Below are 20,502 nucleotides of genomic sequence, written 5' to 3' on the forward strand. Positions count from 1 at the left end.
GGTGTGGCACAGATACCTCAATTCAGGAGTCAGCAGTCATCCAGGTCATGGCTACATCGAGGGAAACCAGATTTGGTTGTAGATACTTGAGGATGTTTCATCTCTCATTCAAGAGACTTTGTCAGTTCTGAACTTCAAAACTCTGAAGATGCCTCTGGGATGAGAGGTGAAGTATCTACAACCACACAGTAAACCACTAGGTAACCATGATGGTCCAATGTATCTTTGCTTAATAACAATCCACAATATGAAGGAGCTTGGGAACAGACAGGACTCAAAAGTTCCTCCAAACAATTAGCAAAGTCAAAAACACACAACACAAATGTGTTGAATAGTTGCTGATGTCAGTGTATCAGGGAGTGGCAGTGAATGAGGCTGTGCAGAAAATCCACAAAGCAGCAATCAAAGCTAAATGCAGCCACTTCATTTTAGTTGGAAAGCCTCCATTTTGTGTGTGTCTGTCCAGCAGTGCAATGATCTTGAATGTAACGCCCTTAGAGTGTCTGTGTTTCTGTGCTCATATTAATAAGTAGATGTGGGCATTCAGTCACAAACTCCCACCGACTGTGTCACAAACACACGCGCACACGCACACACCCCTTTGCCAGGAAAGTTGTGTACTTCAAGGCGTTGATTAGTCTGGCTGGTGGTGCCTCCCTGCATCTCCATTTAGTCATTATTGAAGGCACATCTGCTCTCTATGAGCTGGCTCCTGTTCATATCCCCATCATCCACAATGCAAGTGCACACATACACTGACACACACGCAGGGATGCACAAACACCTTGACAGGCCTTAAAGGAAGCACATATGCACATCCGCACACACGCAGACATTTCTGCGAGCTAACTCGTATGCATGCAGACATCTACACAGACACACATACACATTTGTACATGCACTTGTAAACACACACACACACACACACACACACACACCTCAAGGAGAATCACAATGGGAGTGAGGCACTTTCCGATCATCTCACATCAGCTCAACACCCCTCCATAAATAGAAAAACCGGCTCAGCACCGCAGGGAAGGAAACAACATTTGGAGAACAGATTAAAGTGGGGGTTTCTGGGGTGGAGGTGTGTGCACGAGCATATGTGTGGTATATTGTTTTGTAGAGCTGTGTATCATGTTGCGTACGTTCATCATAACAGGTTCCTGGGTCAAAGAGTAATGAAACAGCGAGTCCACTTTCATTTCCTGATACACTATATATTGTGTGTGGGTCTGTGAAGGCGAGTGTGGATGTGTCAAACTATTTGTATCAGGGTTATCTCCATTGTGTGTGTGAAGGAATGAGGAAGACTGAGTCACCCTCTGGCTTGCCATCCTTATCCCTGGCACCCTGTACCCTGTTTAGCCCCACGGCAGTGACAATGAGAAGTCCTCTCGATTCAATCAAACCAACGACATGAAGGGAAAACCGAAAAAACACAGAAAACAATTAACTTTGACAGAGAAAGGAGTGACGGGGGCAGCCAGAGAATTTAGGTGGAATTGGAGAGGGGACTGAGGGAGTAAATAAGACAGAAAGGGAGAGAGGGAAAGAGAGATAAGGGAGATGGATTGAAAGGCAAGATGAGACAGTATGAGCACTACTGATATATCCTGTAATGGTATTCATAAATGTGTCCAGTGATGTAATCCAAATGCTTACAAAAGCGAATATAATTTGTTCTGATTATGTTCATTTGGTTCCAGCATCATTTTGCTATATTTGAGGGATAAAAGTGCTCATGAGAAAAGGTGAAAAATTACTAAAAGCATTATAATTATTTGCACACAAAAACAAATGTTCCTCAGAGCTACATTTTACAAACAGCCTCATGAGTAAGAAACACTCTAATCCTCTTTTTCATAAGTATATGTATGCAGAATACGTATCTGAGGTAACATAAATAAAGCTGAAAATTGTCCACAAACATTTTTCATGTGGATCTTTCTTTTGAAATGAGTGCGTGGACACTAAAGTAAAGAAACTAAAATGAGTTGGACAACAGACACTCGATGATTTTAGATGATTAGATGATCTTGTATACTGCATTAACTCACACTACGCATTTTAATCACCTCCTCTGCAGACCAATACCTACAACTCCTGTGCTCACATTACAGTTCCACTGGCCACTTACAACATGAACTTTTGTCCATCGACAATTTCAGTAGAGTTTTACTCTAACAAGATGGCTACATCAACAAAGACATTGATAAACATAGACATTGAGACAGGCTTTGTGAAATTTTACTTTGAACCAAATTCAAGAGGAACAAAAGACACACCTGCAGATGGTGGGAAGATGCAGACAACATGATCTGTGTCATTTTCATAGAGCAGTCTCCATCAAGACCACAGACACCACATGTAAAATACTGCAGCAATAATACTGACTCAAGCTCACGTATATTACATATACATACATTATAATATATATTTTGACAGCAGCCTTGCGGAAAATCCAATATCAGAAATGCTCAAACTGCAAGCACCAACATTTCTGACACACCAAATCCATTTGATCCAACTCGGGAGGGCTAGGTGGGTCATTCTTAAATAAAATTAAAATCAAGAATATCAGTGCGATATGAGAACAGGTGCAAACCAGGCTGCCTCGCCGACTTTGACAAATATGTTTTTCCTTCAACCACTGAACATTATGATTAAATCTGATTTCCTCTTTAGAAATAGTTACATAAGAATGAATGTCAGAGGATGTTCGTCATTTTAACAACAGATGTCAATTACAATTTCAAGAAAGCCTAGAATCATGCATATTTTCCCTGTGATCTCATTCCCATATCCAGTGCCTTATGTAAAGCTTTAAAAGACTAAATTACTAGTTCCAACATTTCATCAGTGCACGCTGGTCATTTCGATCAGTAAACAGGACAGTAAAATTATTTTCTGGAGGGGCTTGAAGTAATCATTTTTTTAATAACCTATTTTATATTTTCCTCTTCTCCCTGTGAAATTATTTGTCTTTTGCTGCAACTGTAGCACCATTTCCCTGCAGGGATCTTTAAATTTCATCTCACCTAAAGAAAATATGGGTCTTTAAATTTAAATGAAATGTCAGAAATAGTGTGAAACATCAGATGTAGATATGGGCAGGATCTTGTCTAGGTTTCAAGGTAAGCGTAAAATCAGTTCAACGTTTGCTACCATGTTAGCCGGAAAAAGTCCCTGATATCTTCATTCTGCACTCGATCAAATTTCCAGGGTCCAGAGGTAAAAAAAAGACCAAATCAGCAGACTTCCTCCTAATGCTGTCCTGAGAGGGATTAAGAGAAAAAAACTGGTTGGGGGAGATTCATGATGGAGGAGGGAGGAAAAGCTAAGGGTGCTTAATTTAACATGAGAGCATACAGTATTTATGAGTGATATGTTTTTCTGAATGTAGCTGGTAGTTTGACAGCAGTTTATATGTACAGAGGAGCAGTACGTATTCCTTCACAATCTGTTGAGACGATGCCACCTGTCAGTGTATCTAGTTATGCTGAATGATTTGGAGCTTTTTATCCACAGCAAATTACCATCCAAGTGTGGCCAAGTCAGCTATACTCATATGTTTTATGAACACAGCACGTCAGAGGGACCATTTCAAAAATCACCACTGCAAGACAACTGTTTCCTATCATCAAAACAAGTTGACAATGGTGTCAGCTCTCAAGAGAAACATTCAGATTTACATATGCTTTATCTATACCTGCACAGGAACCTGTCTCAGTAGCACTGGTGCAGCACCATCTTGACAATTTACATATTTCCATAGCACGGTGAGACTGACCGCACATACAGTGCAAAGAACGCCTCTCTACTGAAAACTTAACAGAAACGCAGAGGACAGTAAGAGTTCAGTTAAGGTGCACTCTACATTTTCCCCTTTGGAAGTTACAGCCAGCTTATGATACAAAGAGGCTCCTTAGGCGGGGTTTCAGTGGTGTGCAGTCTTTTATCTCTGAACACTCAGCTGCCTACTGACAAAACCTGGGAGAAATATACAGCAAAGAAGAAAAGAGAGTACTGATGGGGTTCAGCTGCCGTTTGCTGTCTCATTAGGCTGCTTCTTGTGTCTTCGTCTCCCAGCCAGTGCTTTGCTTTGGCACAGTGGAGAACAGATGCTCCCTATCATGATTCATAGTTGTGCTTTTCTTATCAAAGTTGTTATGAGGACATTTTTCGTACTGTCCAATAGACCGTGACATCACTGAGGGGTGTTGTTGTACAGGAGTCTTAAAGAAACAAAAACTTTGCTGAGCCACAGCCACAACCTCTGATGGGCTCAGAGTCTGAGCAGGTTTTCATGTACAGAAAACAAAGTCTATCAATCACTTGACCATAGCTCTGACTGCATAGTCCCACTCACTGAACTGAAACATGACTGAGAGGTGTATATTCTTCATGATCCCCAGCTGTAACAAAAACACCAAATTCTGTATCTGATATACAGTTCAGCGTTACTCTTGAACTTGTTGGGTCTGATTCAAGCAGTTTACAAGTCAGTGAACCATCAAAATGATTCTGAAACGGTTATTTTAAGGTGAAATGGTGTTACTTTAACGATTTAATCTGTCAGAAGACACTATTTAGGAGAAATAGCCACTAATAAAAATGAATAAATCTGATCATTTCCAATCTACAACCAGCAGATTGTATTTAACAGGCTTAACAATGAGGAGGCTTTTTTTTCATACACATCTTAAGAACTTAAGAAGAAGTTAATAATACACTTTGGGATTGTAAGCATGTAAAAATGAAAGATGATAAATTAACAAGATAAATATGATGAGGCTACAGCTCTGAGGAAGAGGCTGTTACTCAGTTTAAAATCCTCATCATTAAGTTCTGTGCATTGTTTGCATAACAAACACCTGAGGTGAAACTTTAAATGATGCAAAAATGCATACTGTGGTGAGGTAGAAAAACTGGCACACCATAAAAGATAAGGTTCAATAAAGACTGACGGAAACAGATATTTCAAATAGACCTTTATGTTGTGCTACCTGTGCCTGTTCCCTGCTTCTTCTACCGTAGACAAAGCAACCACTCACCATTACATGCCTCCACTCCACTAGAAAGCTGAAAAATAGCAAATTAAAAAGTGCATTGGCTGTGTGCAAACACTACTTTCCTTGTTTAAGCCTAGACAGGAGCCCTTGTTGCATGTCACCTCTCTCTATACTGCATCAATGAAGTAGATGATAAAAACACATGAGTCAGAGAGACTGATACATTCACAAATGGCATCTTAGGGAAATAGCAATAAAATATCATGACATATCAAGGTTATTTCTGCTCCATTAATTATCTGATCTTGTCACATCTTCATTGTATAGATGTAGCTAATGGAAACCTGCACTGATTCAACATTTTATTCTACCAGATGAGCCATTAAACGTCATCTTACTTTATGTAAAGTGCTCAAGAAGCATGGAAAGCAATAGAGAAGTGCAGTAAAATGTATTAATCTTGTGGCTCTGTTCTTTTGAGTTGTGGATTATACTTAAGGCTCATCAGAACAAAGATAAAGATGATCTGAAGATGTTTCTGTGAAGCCCCTCCCTGCTATTACCAGCTTTTATGAACAGCATTGATTATGAAGCATGGTTCTTCCTCTCTGTTTACCGTAACAATTTCAAAAGATGGTTAAGGGCTTACAGTATCTGCACTCCACCAACACCGCACTCTGCTACCCATAATTACCAATCTTCCAAGTAAGCAGATCTGCACTGTGCTTCATAATCAGTTCTGCACCGTAAAGATCTGTGATAATATAAACTTGTGGATGGTGGTGCGACAGAGAAACTGTACGGGAGCCGGGGTATTGATTTCATTTATCTCTGCCGGTGCTGGGACTTGTAAACAGGTGTCTGCTGATTCTGTCGTGGAGTTATTCCACGCTTTGCTGGTAATGCAGGGGAAGAGTAATGCAAGGAGACATATCAAGGTCATCCCTCCTCCCTCAGCAGCCACCACAGAGGTGCATCTCAACCAGCTCACTGTCCCAGCAGCCAGCTGTTCAGGACTGGTTTGCATTGGCCAGGTGTGAATGAATGCAAAGTAGCTCTCTATGAATGTGAAACGGGCCGTGGCTGATACAAAACATGTGCACCTTGAATAACTTTCCCTAGTGAATAAAATGTTAAAGGTGCATTTTAAACATCAATGCATCATTGTCATAGTAATTACAAACACGTGGTATAATTACCATCAACAAATGAGACCACGATGGAGACACCTGACTGCAACCTACACCAGCAGTTGTGTTGCTGATGCTGGTGTTTCTTTAAAAAAAAAAGAGAGAGAGAGAGAGAGAGAGAGAGAGAGAGAGAGAGACATTTGTTGTAATAAAACATTTTTATCTTTAGCCAAAAGTTTCATGTTAACTCTCTCTAATTATCAATTCATTTGTCAACTGATCTGTTAAATGTTCAAAAAAGACTCAACAATTAATGCCCATCAGAAGTTCCCAGAACCAAAGATGACAGTCCACAGATATTCAGTTCACAGTGATATAAAACAGAACAGCAGCAAATCCTCACATTTGAGAAACAGACTAAAAATGTCACTCATTTGTCTTGGTTAAATGATGATTAATCATTAATCAAATTGTCTGCACTAGAGAATAGTGACATTAAAAGCTAAAGTTTCCCTTAAAAGCAGAGCCTTCCTCCTGCTTTTGTCATAAATGTTCAAATTTCTAATAAAATCCAACTGGGAGGCAATTCAGAAACTCCAAGTCTTGTCTGTTTAATTATAGACTACCCATGTCTCAGTTTCTGTATTAAATATCATTTTATACCATTTCTTATACTTGTTGTGCATGTTTGATTTCAGCTGTCCTTATAGTTACCTACAACACCTATTGCTTCTCTCCTCTTTCCAGCCTTTTCATATCTATATAAATACATTTCTCACACTGCAGAACTCAAGAACAATAGCAGACTGCAGGCACAGAACTATGTACAGTGGTATATAAACTAGTATCTATAATTAATATTCCCTGAAGCAAGCAGTGCAGCAATACACTCCATAATCTGTTCTGCATTGTTAAGTTGAGAGTTAATAAATACTAGTGAATGGCGACACTGCACAGACTGCAAGAAAACCGAGGTATTGATTTCACTTCATCGCCAGCTGCTGTGCATCACAAACAGGTGTCAGATAAAAATGTCTCTTCTTTATTGGGCCTCCTTCGTCTGGAGCGCGGGGGAAGAGAAATAGAAGGTGACACATCAGTGTCACTGACTGTCATCTCCAACTGAGTCATAAACAAAAACATATTTTAATACCCCTTAATTTGGTACCACAGGATCATGAGCTGGAGTCAGTGAACTTGAATGAATTATATTTCAACATTTCCATTTGTTCAGCCAAACAAAAATAGCCTGTCAATATACAGCCTTGGACTGACACAAATCCTGAGCAACAACATCACGGTCTTTGATCAGGCAATAAAAAATAAGGATCAAAGGATAAGAGGAGCTTATTTTCAGATATGAATTTGCTGCAATTAGGAGTAGTAAGACATCAGTTCAATTACTGTATCTGCAAGTATATGTCCAGAGACTAGCAGCAAAAGTTTCAGTACAGTTAGGGCAATTTGCATTCTTGTGTTCTCCACCATATGTGATGCTACAAAACAGAGGGCAGATAAATGAGGTTTATTTGCCAACTGCAGCAACTGATGACTTGGCCACAAACAAATGAGAAACTTTAACATATTGTGTCCAAATAGCAGCTATAATTTTTGATGGAGAGCCAGCACTGTAGGTAAATTGAACAGATGTGTGTTTTTTGATTGTGGAATACAAATGAAATCAGCAGTCTGAGACTGTAAAGAGTTTTACTGTTGTGCTGTTATTGGCAAGTCGAGAACTTGGCAAAGGCATTCTCTGCAGGGATACGGATATAGTATTGGTATACTTTGATTTGATAATCACCACTTCTTCCTGTTGAAAGCTTGCACTAAATACATGGGAGACTGTGCTCTTGGTTGCAGTTAAGGTGTCCCTGGAGAAGCAGCGATGTGCAAAGCAGCGACCCGAGTTAAATGGAGAAAGAAACCATGCTTAACAGGAACAACGAGCTGACAGTGAGCCTGAGTGCATGGGCTTTTTTAACGAGTTAAAGCACCAATGACTCTCTACTCAGGTATTTCAATCTGTTTTTGTGTTGAAAAAATCTGTAAAAACAAAATCTTAAAGAAACACTCTCTCTTTTGAGTCAAACACTCACTCCCTGTAGATTTGAAAAGAGGCTCTAAAATCTTCTAGCTTGCTCTTGCACAGAGGGAGGCAGCTACAGTCAGCTTGCATTCATGGTGGGTACAATGGATTCCAATGGTGCTTCAGATTCTCAATAAAAAAAAAAAGTGTTAAAATGTCCACAGAAACTTCTCCACTGACCATCTGTGTGTTATGTATTTAGCTATGTTTTATTATAAAATAACATCTAGCAGTTGTGTGAGGCATCAAATTCCCCACAAGGACACGTTAACATTCAGGTGATAATGATGAGAGCAAAGGAGGAGATCAGGAGACGTTATTACACACAGAGGGGGACAAGGTGGATGGATGGGTGGACCAAAGCTTTGTTCATTTTTCATTTCAAACGGAGTCAGCCCCGACTGTTAACCAAGGCCATTCTGTAATCATAACTACGTGCCTACTGTTGTAACTATCACAATCAAAGTCCTCTAATTCAGCAAATGCTAACAAACCTGCAATCAAAACAAAACACTCAATACAGGAGCAGGAAGCAGGGTATTAACATCAGGAGGCCACATGCTGTATGCACACATACAGTACAAGATATAGATACAAAGCTATGTTTTTGTAGTGCACCTCTGATGGCGTTTCAGCCATTGGTTAAAGTTGGCTAAACCTGTCATGGAGTTAAGCTGCATAAGAGGTCCAAATGTTTGCAACTGATCCAAGACAAGAGACCTAAACAGTAACAGAACACCAGCACTGGAAGCAGCATTATGCGCTACCAATTAACAAGCATATTCCTGCACTTCACAGTTCACACGTCCACTCAGATTCACCTGCTGACCTACAGAAAAATAACATGCTCCAACCAAAACAATCTGTTCAACCCAGTTCAACAAAGACTTTAGCAAATCTCAGGTTACAGTCTAAGTGAGCCTATGAAAACCTATACCACTGAACTGAGCACACACTCTAACTCATCTAACTCTTGGTAAAAACAGTTAACTGGAGGTGTAACTGAAACCAAGAATCAACATGTAACTAGACTCACACACAATGCTAACTTGAAAATGAACAGGAAGCTGCACACTGTAAAAAGGAATGGTTAAAATACATATTTTTGAAAGTCTACAGTGAATTATATTATAATCCTGAAGATGAAAACATTTAAAAATCACCTGATTTTTCACTTAATACTTCAGCATATTTCTCTATTAGCTTTTTGCAGTTTGGGATTTTTTTCCACAGTGTGCCTCAATTTGGAGTCAAGTTTGGTGTCTCAACCCACAGACTGTAATGAAGGAAAGCAAGCTGAGTAATTAATGTGATCAGATTTCATTATCATATAATGATTTGTTATCAGCTTTGGCACTGACGTGGGAGTAACAGCGAAACATTAATTTGTCTGGTATTGACAGTGTGCACAAACACACAGACACAGACAAAAAAAACTGAGGGGAAGAAAGATGAAGAGACAGTGTTTGCTGTTGATTGTCAGTACACTTTCATGTATACTTGGAAACACATCCACATTCTCACCCACACAGTCCCATACAAAACCACTGAGAGGTAAAAATAGCCTTTGCAACAGTATTAGAGCACACAGCCAATTAACTGGTATTGTGTTTAGAGGCTTTCAGCACTCCAGAGGCTTCACAATCCACCAGTGAGAATACAGAGCCGTTAGCTAAAACAGACATCAGCTTTTGTTTTAGATGCAGAAAGGAGATAAAGGGGAAATTCCCCTTGGATTCTCAAAACTGTTATGTGGAGCATAATCAATCTGGAGCATTCACTGCACTCCAGAAGACTTTTAGTGCTGTAATTTTTCCTCTTGGACTACCCACTTGCACCAGCCTCCCTTATCTTCTGCAGCTTGTACTGACATTTGCCCAAAATGCCATTCGACAACCCCCTGAGGACAGACACGAGCCTTTCATTCAGCTACACGTTTCATCCAGGTTGCTTAACCGAAAAGAGAGGCCTTATCCCAATATCACGTTTGTGTATTTGAGTAACAGATCAATGAGTTTACATATATATGTTCTATAAAGAAAGTGTTTACAACTCAGTCATTTTATCCTCCATCTTGACGATCAACATAAAACAAATGTTCAAAACTACAGCATCACTAATGAGCCCTTGCTCAAATGCAACTGGGCAAAAGTTGAGCTACTTTCACCTTTTCTTTTTTTTTTTTGCCAGATCACACGGCTGAACACAGTTTTATGTATATGCCAAGAGGAACTGTTTTTCCCCAAATGACAATTTCAGTCAAACCTACCTTTAGAAGAGAGAAAGAAAAGTCCATCAGGTTCTGCATGTGCTCATCCTCCTCAGGTGTTGATCCAGGTAAATCTGTGCTCTCCACCAGAACAGTTCCCACTTTCAAACACATAAAACACAAAACCATTACAATATTTACTCCATGCTACTCCTACAATCAGATTCAGAAATTATAAGTCAACTAACTCAATCATTAGTGATTCAAAAGAATCTACATGACAACATACTTGAATCTTTATCTTTCTGAATCTTGCAAAGGACATGGCGACATTTGCTGGGGAAACTACTTGATAACAAACTTGAAATATTCAATTTTACTGCTGTCACTCATCATGGGTTTACTGCCAGGAAAAAACTTCTATGTTCTTGACCAACAACCCCTCACATCAAGTGAAATTTGAAATTTAATTTGAAATTACATGCTAAAAAGCTGAATAACAATGACAGACAGTTGGACATTATAGAGTTGGTCATGTCAGGGTTTAAAAACTGTACCTGGCATCATATCCATTGAATTAGCATTTAAACACCACGAACAACAAATAGAATCCATATCTGTCTGCTTTTCCAGGCACTTTGTATATTTAGCCCCGGGCTGAATAGATCAGAGCTTTCAGAAAAATACAGTCTCCCTTGTCTTAATTTTGACATGTTGACACGCGTGGTATTTACAAGTCAGACGCTGGTAATTATGGCGACTCCCACATGATGTGAACACTGCAAATATACACAAGACCAGTAGACCTTATTCACAGCTGATATTTTAACTTGTCAAACCAAGAAACGCACAAGTCTAAGTAACACCATTAGTTAAAGACTCCACAGTAAGCCATGCCTGTAAGAAAACTACCTTCATGATAATAATAATAATAATAACAGTCAACTGTGCTTTTCTGATACAACATGTTAAAAAAATGTCTGCCACAAAAGAGGTCTATAACTCAGTTTTGGGTTAAGGTGGTAAACAAAAAATACTGAAAACACAGGTGTACCACTTCAATTTTTTATTTATTTATCAAGAAGTAGCCTACAGTGTCCGTGGTTCATCACCTACAGAATAAAAGCTCCGTTGCTGAACTCAAACAACATGCTAGCATTACATTAAAACCTCCTCCTTTAGCCCAAAAAACAATTACACAACACATTTACGCAGAAGTAGTCTCCGTGAAACAGGAGTTAGCCTACCTGAAACGGACGTTTCCAACGAGAAACAGACGTTATCCAGCTTCTTAGGACGTGAAAACCTGAGTAGCAACAGATTTTTATTACGTTTCCATGGTAGCTACCAAAATGGCCGATATTCCCGCCGGACTGGACTGGACTGGACCATTTCCTCCAGGTGAGCAGGTGAGTCATTTGATTTGAATGAGGTGGGGTGGAGCTTTGAGTCCGTCTTAAGGTGAGCCAGTTAAGTTAAAATAATAAATAATAATAATAATAACTTTATCAACAAATTGTACTCGCAATAGTAATTATTATTATCAAGGTTAACACAATTGTAGCCTGCAGTCTGATTAGTTTTTTGTAGCCTCCCCTCTCTCATTGTTTTTTCATTTTATTCAGTTAATTTAGTCTATAAACAAAAGTATCAGAAATCAGTTAAAATAACAATCTGCAAAAGCCCAACATCTTGTTCTGTCCAACCAAGTTTTCACAACCTGAAATAGCCTGAGTGATAAACTTTAATAATAAACTAGACTCACAATAACAGCAAAGTGCTTATTATTGAAATAACATTTTTCAGGGTCTACAAAAAAAGTTTTAGCCTGTATCATCTCCTTTTTCAGTCACTGACCTCCTCTGTGAACCCACTAATATTTTTTTATTGGTGCACATGAATCTGCCAACATGTCTCGATTTGCCAATGTTGATTTAAATTTATACAAAAAAAAATAAAATGCACAAGTTTGACCTCATTTAGCCTTACAAAACACTCTTCATAACTGTGTCCCAGACAGACAGATACAATAAAATACAATAACAGAAAAAGATTATTAAACTATCCAGAATCTGAATAAGGCTAGGGCAGTAGGCTAACCCTAACCTAACCAAAGAAAAGAAGAGAGTGCCTTACTCTGTTCCCAAATTCCAGATGAAACTGACCACTGGTGCTGTTCTCATTATTATTGAATTTTCAAGTTTCGCTAAAGGAAAAAAAAACCAAAAACTCTCCTTCCTGCACTGTCACAAGACAGCTCAAATGAGCGGCGTGAGGACAGTTTGCTCTGATATCACGGTGGGAACCGCTGATTGTTTGGTTTACCACCTGTGGTCTGAAGCCTGAAGAAGATTGCTAGCCACCCGCTGCGGAGATCTGCTGAGTGAGTGATGGCTGTGTGTGTCTGTATGTGTGTCAGTGTGTGTTTGTGAGGAGGAGATTGTAGGTGTATGATTGTGGAAGGAAAGGTTTCTGTATGTATGAAAGAGTACAGTACAGTTCCAGCTGTGTGCAGATATGTAAGACAGTTTGTGTGTTTGTGAAAGCATGCCAAATAAACTGTGTGAATACTCACACATGCATCAAAAAGACAAGGATTTGAGGCATGAGTCTGATCTGTGCAGGTGTGTGTGTATGTGCCACTTCATCTGTGAGAGCCAGAAATCTTTCATCGCAGTGAGCTGAGCTAGGAGGAGATAGAGAGAGACTTTGAATAGGCAACAAAAACAATAACAGCACAATCTTTGTACTTTATGGGTCTGAAATTGAATTTGTGCATCAAGCCTGTTCACCTGCCATGTCACAACAGGTCACATCATTTCAGCTCGCCGGTGTTTTAATCTCCGAACTTCCTGCGAACTCAAGTTAACCCGTCTCACCGGCTGACCAGAAAATGGCTGCAACGAAGCCATTAAACTGTCTCATCCAATTACAGAGCCACTTTATCTGACACATGCAACCATATTCAGCAGCAGCTGGTTGCATAGCTGCTCTGTGACGTCTGTTAATACACTGCCATTCTCCGTCACCTGCAGCTATCATAAAGCTTTAAAGCCCCCTCCATCCCCCCACCTCGGTTTAACCACCATGCAGAGAGACAAAGCTGGAGTGACCTGGGGCATAGCTATTAGCACTGCACAGTAGGGAGTGTATGTGTGTTGAGAGTGTGTGTGTGTGTGTGCACACGCAGTTCCTCTGACTTTCTATCACATTTTCTTGTTCTCTTGCTTATTTGTCTCAGTTTCTGTCTAAACTGGTGTCTCTCACATTCGCTCAACTCAAGCCACTGCAATTCAGTTCACTTCAGTTTCAATTCAATTCAGCTCAGTTTAATTTAGTTCAGTTCCATTCAATTCAATTTAAGTTTACTTGAGGTAAAACAGAAATACACAGTATCTGCAGCCAGAGTAGACAATACAATATAAAAAATGTGTTCTGCAGTGTTTGTAGATTGCAAGCATGAAATTATGTCTATAAGCTGTGTACACAGCAGCACAAACAAACACTACTTAGGCTGTAGACTCTGCTAAAGTATCATATTTTAGTATTTACATGTTTAAGAATGGAATATTTACAGCAAAGAACTGTGGTTGTCAAACTGGGGGGCCGGCCAGTGTTTGAATTTCAGGGGAGGGTGATTGATCTGGACGTGTGCAGGTTGATTTTATGTATCACAGATCATGGGGCTGCTGTATGTGTGTTGTCTTATTTCGTGTGCCTATGCATAATCATTGTATGTGGATTTGGTGTCAGCTCGGCGATTCTTAACGACAGGTTACTGGAGCGCAAATCCTTCCAGCACAGTCAGTTCAGTATTCTCTTTCATCGTCACAGAGACCCCCCTCTGAAAGCCACAGTATAATTCGAACACTGGGCCAGGCACTCCTGGGGATGTATAGGGGCCTGTCAAAAATGATCACTGCAGAGAAAAAGTGGAGCTGACCTATAGTTAGGTAAATCTGATTAATGTGGCAACAACAAAACAACTCAAGTGCCATACTATCAAAGCTCTCACTATTCATGTTATAGGCAGATTAGCTCAGACAACATGTAAAATATAAGATGGACCAATTTTTGTTAGGTAAAAGAAAAACAGATGGTGGTCACAGAATAATTGTGTTAACTGAAAATATGACTATTTAACTGCTCAATATGTCAATATATCTTTTTATCAAGCTGAAATTTAGAGACTCGCTTGTATGCTACATTTCATAGAGCTTGTCATTTAAATTATCACATCATATTCTATTATATTACATTATTGTAGATTCACAAAAACACACATAAATACAAAAAACTAAATGAAATAAGAATTATAAATAACCCAAGACCATAAGCCTGATCACTCTTCAGGAACTGTTTCGACATGGGTTTAAAATGAATCCACTACTGTCATAATTTTATTTTACAGAGTGAAGTGTGTGTTTGAGAGGAGCTTCTGTGTCTCACACTCTCGTGGACTTTATTGCCACTGTGTTTCTCTCCTTGCACATTTCTGTCTCTGAGGTTATCTCTTTCCCTCTCTCTTCCTCCCCTGTTTTTATCTCAGTCCCTCTGTCTCTTCCGTCTCATTTTCTCAATTTCACCGTCTCCCTCTCCCTCTCGTCTCTCCCGCTCCTTTCTCTCCTGTGGCGATCTGTCCTCTCCAACTTTCTCAGAGAAAATGGAAATCTGAATCTATTCAATTAACCTATCATCTCACTTTCTTGTCTCCCCCTCTTCTCTCTTTCTTTCTTTCTCCTCTCTGTTTGACATCATCTCCCCAGAATATCCTTTAGCTATTGCCACATAAAAGATATTCTAACTGTACAATATTATCATAATGGTTGTATCCATCAGAAGCTACTGCTCACCTACCATTGAAATGGTTTTGACAGTAATTGATGCCTTACCCAGCCACAACCACACAAAGGCACTCAGGGAACAGAACCGCCTTTGTTTGCCAGATGCAATTGGACCATTAGGGAGTACCTCTTCTGTACTTAAACTTCCCACATGAATTGTTGAAAACAGACTAAATTTGTGGAAAACAACCACGTATTGTTGAAAGGTCCCTATTTTCCTGATGCCTGAGTGGTCTCCAAGTGCCATCTCGCTTGTTTGTTCGTTGGCACCGTCGGCTCTTCTCTCCTCCACGTTTCTCTCCTGACTTAATGGGACGCTGGAGGATAAGGGACAGCAGAATGAGCGTCCACTAACCGGAAAGGACCTGATCACACTCCTGTCTGGTTTGTTTATTTAAAAATAGCTTCACCTTCTTTGTCTCTCTGCCTGCCTCTGTTTACTTTGCTTTTATCTGTCATACATGATCCCTCGAGGCACGGGGGATGTTTCAGGTATACTCTCCTATAACACAAAACACACAAAACAGATTTGAGTGGCATTTATTGTTATGTATCTCTAAAACCAATTTCTTTCCAATATGTCAGCACGAAATAAGACAGTCTTTATGGAGATGTTATCATCTGTCTGTGTTTTGAGAGACTGTGTCTCTTTATCAAACTGTGGCACTGTGAATGACTCACACTGTCTGTATTGTGGGCTGCCTGACTGCTGCATTCTCTGCAGCTGTCTCTGGTGTCATGAGTGTCAGCAAAATCCTTCAAATATAAGGAGGTTACTGTGCTCCTGTCCAATATAAACAGACTGCTTATCTCTACTGATCATCTTTGTCCAGCAAAAACTTCCAGTTCTGTCTTTTGATGTTGATGCTGTTGTATAAAAGACACCTGATACCATCACTCACCTGAAGGAAATATTATTAGGACCATTCTGTCAAGCTCAGACAGTCAAAAATAGATGAGTATTAATGGGGGAGAATATATTTATTTTGAAAATAATAGAACATATGGCAGAGCGGCATTTAAAGTTAGCAACAGTGCTCAGGAGGCTGAGACACAGAGGAGTTTATTTTAAGTCCTCACCTAGACAACAACACATTATGCAAGTGTAATGACAAGATTCACAGCATGCATGTGCACTTCCACAGCAACAGTAAGTCAGTTTTCTGAATTTCTTAAAAACAAAACTTTTTGGAGATGCAGCCAGGCCATTTCTGAGAGCACCAAGGGTTTGTGACAGTAAAGGAACAGTTCAACATTTTGGGAAATATGTTTAATTGCTTTCTTGTCAAGAGTAAGATGAGAAGATAGATACCACCTTCATGTCTGTAGTGGGGCCAGCAGCTACTTAGCTTAGCATTAAGTCTGGAAATAGGAGAAAGTAGGTACCCTGACTCTGTCAAGGTAACAAAATCTGCACCTCTCCAGCAGCTCAAAAGCTTATGATTCACATATTTCTTTTGTTTAACAAGGTTTAAAGTTACAGTTTTATGAGGGGTTATGTTTTAGAGTTTCAGCCAGTTCTCCCGATCCTGGGCAAGAAATAGTTCAAATAATATTCAGAGTACACTGTACAGTGGTGCCCACGCAGCCCAGATGTCCACCTCTCTCTCTCCTCGTGGTCCCTGTCATCTGCCTTCTGTCATCACCCATTAAAGGAGTAGGAGGAAACATGAATTAAAAACATTTAAAACAACATAACGGTCTTAGAACAGAGAGACAACAATCATTTACGTCAGTAGTCAGTATAAAAACCAGCAGACTGATAATTGCACAAATGTATGGCAGAGCAAATTACAGCAATTACAGTGCAAATTTTCTGTCCATTTTATCCATATGACATTACATCTTTATTATGGTGCAAAAAACCAAAATGAGCAGAATACACTCAGTTCCTCTCAGTTCCAGGAAAAGCTGGCTTTTTGGAGAAGTTATCATCATGCAGGATCCTGATGATATGTATGCTAATCACTTTTTATGATAATTATCTGGTGCCATTGTCTCACCCCACAGAAAACACTTAATAGGCCAAGCTGTGAGCCAAAACTGTCAGAAGTACATGACTCCCAGTGTAGACTATTACAAACTACTTTATCTAAATCCTTCTAAAGAAGACATTTTGGAGATGCATCGTTGCTGGCGCCGCGCATACTAAATGAATCTTGTCGCTTCAAGCAGACTGAGCTGATTTTTTTGCAGCTCTGTACCTTTCTGCTGCAACAGTTCTGCAGCGGCTCCAGAGTCTGAGCAGCTCATCCTGCAGTAGACTGACAGATAATTGCCACAGAGACTCATGTGTCCCCACAGCTATCAGGCTGCACCTTAACAGCCCCGAAACAGACAACGCTAACCAACCAGAGCAGGGCAGACTGGACACAGACTGGGATTGTTCCATTATGTTCACTCACTTTTTTCACTCTTTCCATCTATTTCAACTAGCTGTTTGCTCCTCTCTCTCCAACTCCAAACTCTCTCTCAAAGTCATCTATCTATCTACCTATCTATCTATCTATCTATCTATCTATCTATCTATCTATCTATCTATCTATCTATCTATCTGGGATGCAGCTGAAAGTTTTGTATGACCACATAAATCATTTAAGTCAAACTTGCATATTTTATTTTTTGGAAAGAATTTAATTTAACATACCCACCAAGTAATGTTAGTTTAAATGTGTACAAATAAAAATTAGTGGCGTGTTTATGTCTTTCAGTGTAGGTTGTTTAGAGGAGATTGCCCAATGAGGCAGCGGCATTTTATTGCAGAATAGCTTATGGGTTAAACTGAACATCACAGATTGATGATAAGAGAGCGTTTTCGAGGGAGGCTTTGCCCTTTAAATTATTAATTCTTTTTAACATGTTTAGCCTCGGGTTTCTTTGTCTTGTTAATTTGCTGATGTCCCCCTACACTGGAAAGCCATGTTTCCGCCTCACAGGAAAGTAGTTTTCTAAATCAGAGCCTGTAGTGAGAGACTCCCGGGATGTGCTGAGCAGAGCTATAATCTCTCCTGAGGATCTGCTTCTGCTGGAGCCTCATGTTGGATCGACACGCTGATGCAGATGTCTGTCAGTCTCCTTCATATTGACACTCTTTAGTGTGGTTCAGTGGTGCAGGGATGCCAAATATTCCCTTTTTATTCTCATTTCTTTTCATACATTTTTTTATTTATTTGATAGTGACAGTAAAGAGTCGACCTGGAACCAAAGATGCTGCATTGTTTTGGCCAGCATCTTAAACCCCTTAAACTCCAGAGTTTAGTGCAAGAACATCACTGACTCTATCAGTGACATCAACTTGTCAGAGACTTAAGTGGTGGTAATCCATGAGTTCTTCATTTTATCCACACCCTAATTTGTTCAGTGCTTTCTGATGTAAATGCTCATTAATGTGGTGTTTCAGTGCATTAGTCAAACAATGTGATGTCTTTTCTGCAGAGAAAGTGTGAGTTAATGCCTCCCACTTCAGGAATTAGACCCTCTGAGGGCAACACTTTGCAAATCTTTGCCATTACGAGGACATGAAGGCGCCTGAACCTGAACCTTCTCCAAAGATTTAACAGTCTCATCTCACAGAGGCCAGAAGTGATGAATCATTTGAAAGATTCTTGATTTACAGTAAAACCTCTGAAGTGTTATTTCAACACATGATGGACAAACAGTGTGGCAGGTTAAAGGTAAATATTATATCCATGTAACTTCAGTGTAATCACTCCATCTCTAACACACTGTGAAGAACAATGTGTCCAAGCTTCTAACAAGGACAAACAGTGCTGCCTCCACATTGGACATGTCTTACTCATCCACTGTAATGTATTAACTCTTAAAGTTCAGGCCCTGAACTGGGAATTTTTTTCTTCTCTGTTCTGGTTCTCCTTGCTCATGTTAACAACCAGTCTGCTGTGTTCACTGGAAACTAAGTGTGGCTTGTACTGCCAGTAATGTAAAATTAATTACTTCTTGTGCAACAGAGGGTTTTCCCCCGTGCTGTACCACACTGTGTATCTGCAACAGACTGAGTGATTTCTCCCTGAGGTCTCTGACAGCACTTGAAGCTCGGTGTGGTCTCTACCCCTCACTGAATCTTGTTCATAGTTTGGAGCCTGAAAACTCAAATATGGGGAACAAGATGGAGCCTGGTCCAGGAGCTCAGGTGGGATGAGATTTGATAACCACCACAGCTGACTGTTGAGAGAAATGTCAGTCAAGGCAAATGCCCCCAATCATAAACCAGTTTAAACTTTGATAACTTCTTAATGGAACAATCGTTTTCTAAATCGCCACCCGACACACATTAGCAAATATGAAATTATAGCTTTTGAGACCATAAATTCTTGTGGTAAAATCTTAATGAGGTTGTAGTTTGAGACAGCCTGGAAGTTTTCTCATTTTCTTCTGTACAGTTGGAAACTTTTGGAGCTGCAGCAGCTACAGTCTGTTGCATCTAGTACAAGTGTTTAACTTGAGTAACCCTGTCTCCTGGAAATTACATTACAAAATACACTAGTAAATTGTATTGAGAAAAGAAACATAAGGAAACATAATTGCTGCCTCGATTACATTCAGTGCAAACTTTCTCAGAAGTAGGAGGTAGTTTTATGTACTGCACAGTTCATGTCCAGAGTCTCACGTGTTGGTTAGACAACAAAACACTTGTTAAGATAATTGACAAAGTAAACCGATTGTACTAATCAGATATTTTAATGTAAAAGCAGATACTGCAGGGAAAACAAATGAAATAGGTTGTCAGTGAATGTTTTGCAGATACATTCAGTACGAACAATTTGCAGCTTTGCAGATATGTTCATTAAAACATTAAGGACATGTGCAAAACAATAAATGAGAGGAGAAATTAAAAGCATAGCAGCATGTATACAGTTTTTACTGTCCATACAGTGGATGCAGGTCTATAGTATTGCCAGTGAAGAGGCTTGAGTTGGCCATGGTCTTATAGTCCATGCCAGGGGATTAAATGTGCTGAAGATCCTCACAGCCTGAGGGAAGAAGCTGCTGTAGATCCTGGTAGATGAGGTCCTGATGCTCGGGAACCTCCTGTGGGATGATGGGAAGGTGAAGAGGCCTCAGCTGGGGTGGGTGGGGTCCGTCTCGATGCAGAGATTCAGGTGCACTGGAGGAGAGAAGTACCTGTGATCTTTTCTGCAGCATTCACTGTTTGTTGTAAGGTCTAACAGTCAGAGACCAGACAGTGATGCAGGTG

At 39.9% G+C, this 20,502-nt stretch overlaps 1 protein-coding gene and 1 long non-coding RNA gene across 4 annotated transcripts in view; one reads left to right on the forward strand and one right to left on the reverse strand.

The window, feature by feature from the left end:
- The window catches only part of LOC108881900 (class I histocompatibility antigen, F10 alpha chain), a 272,592-nt gene that overhangs the window by 129,454 nt on the left and 122,636 nt on the right, over positions 1-20,502 (forward strand). The window contains exon 1 of one of the 3 annotated variants that reach the window (XM_051068643.1): positions 1,036-1,046. The exons of the other annotated variants lie outside the window; for them this stretch is intronic. The gene's annotated coding sequence lies outside the window, so the exon portion shown is untranslated. Of the gene's footprint in view, positions 1-1,035; positions 1,047-20,502 lie in introns of those variants that run through there. 3 annotated transcript variants of the gene reach the window in all.
- LOC108881917 (uncharacterized) lies at positions 5,969-11,811 on the reverse strand. Its single transcript, XR_001960701.2, has 3 exons — positions 11,691-11,811; positions 10,504-10,604; positions 5,969-6,290 (listed from the first exon to the last, which is right to left on the reverse strand). It is a non-coding gene; the product is annotated as an uncharacterized LOC108881917 (long non-coding RNA).

Source organism: Lates calcarifer, linkage group LG3 (assembly GCF_001640805.2).
Source record: "Lates calcarifer isolate ASB-BC8 linkage group LG3, TLL_Latcal_v3, whole genome shotgun sequence".
NCBI classification, from domain to species: Eukaryota; Metazoa; Chordata; class Actinopteri; family Centropomidae; genus Lates; species Lates calcarifer.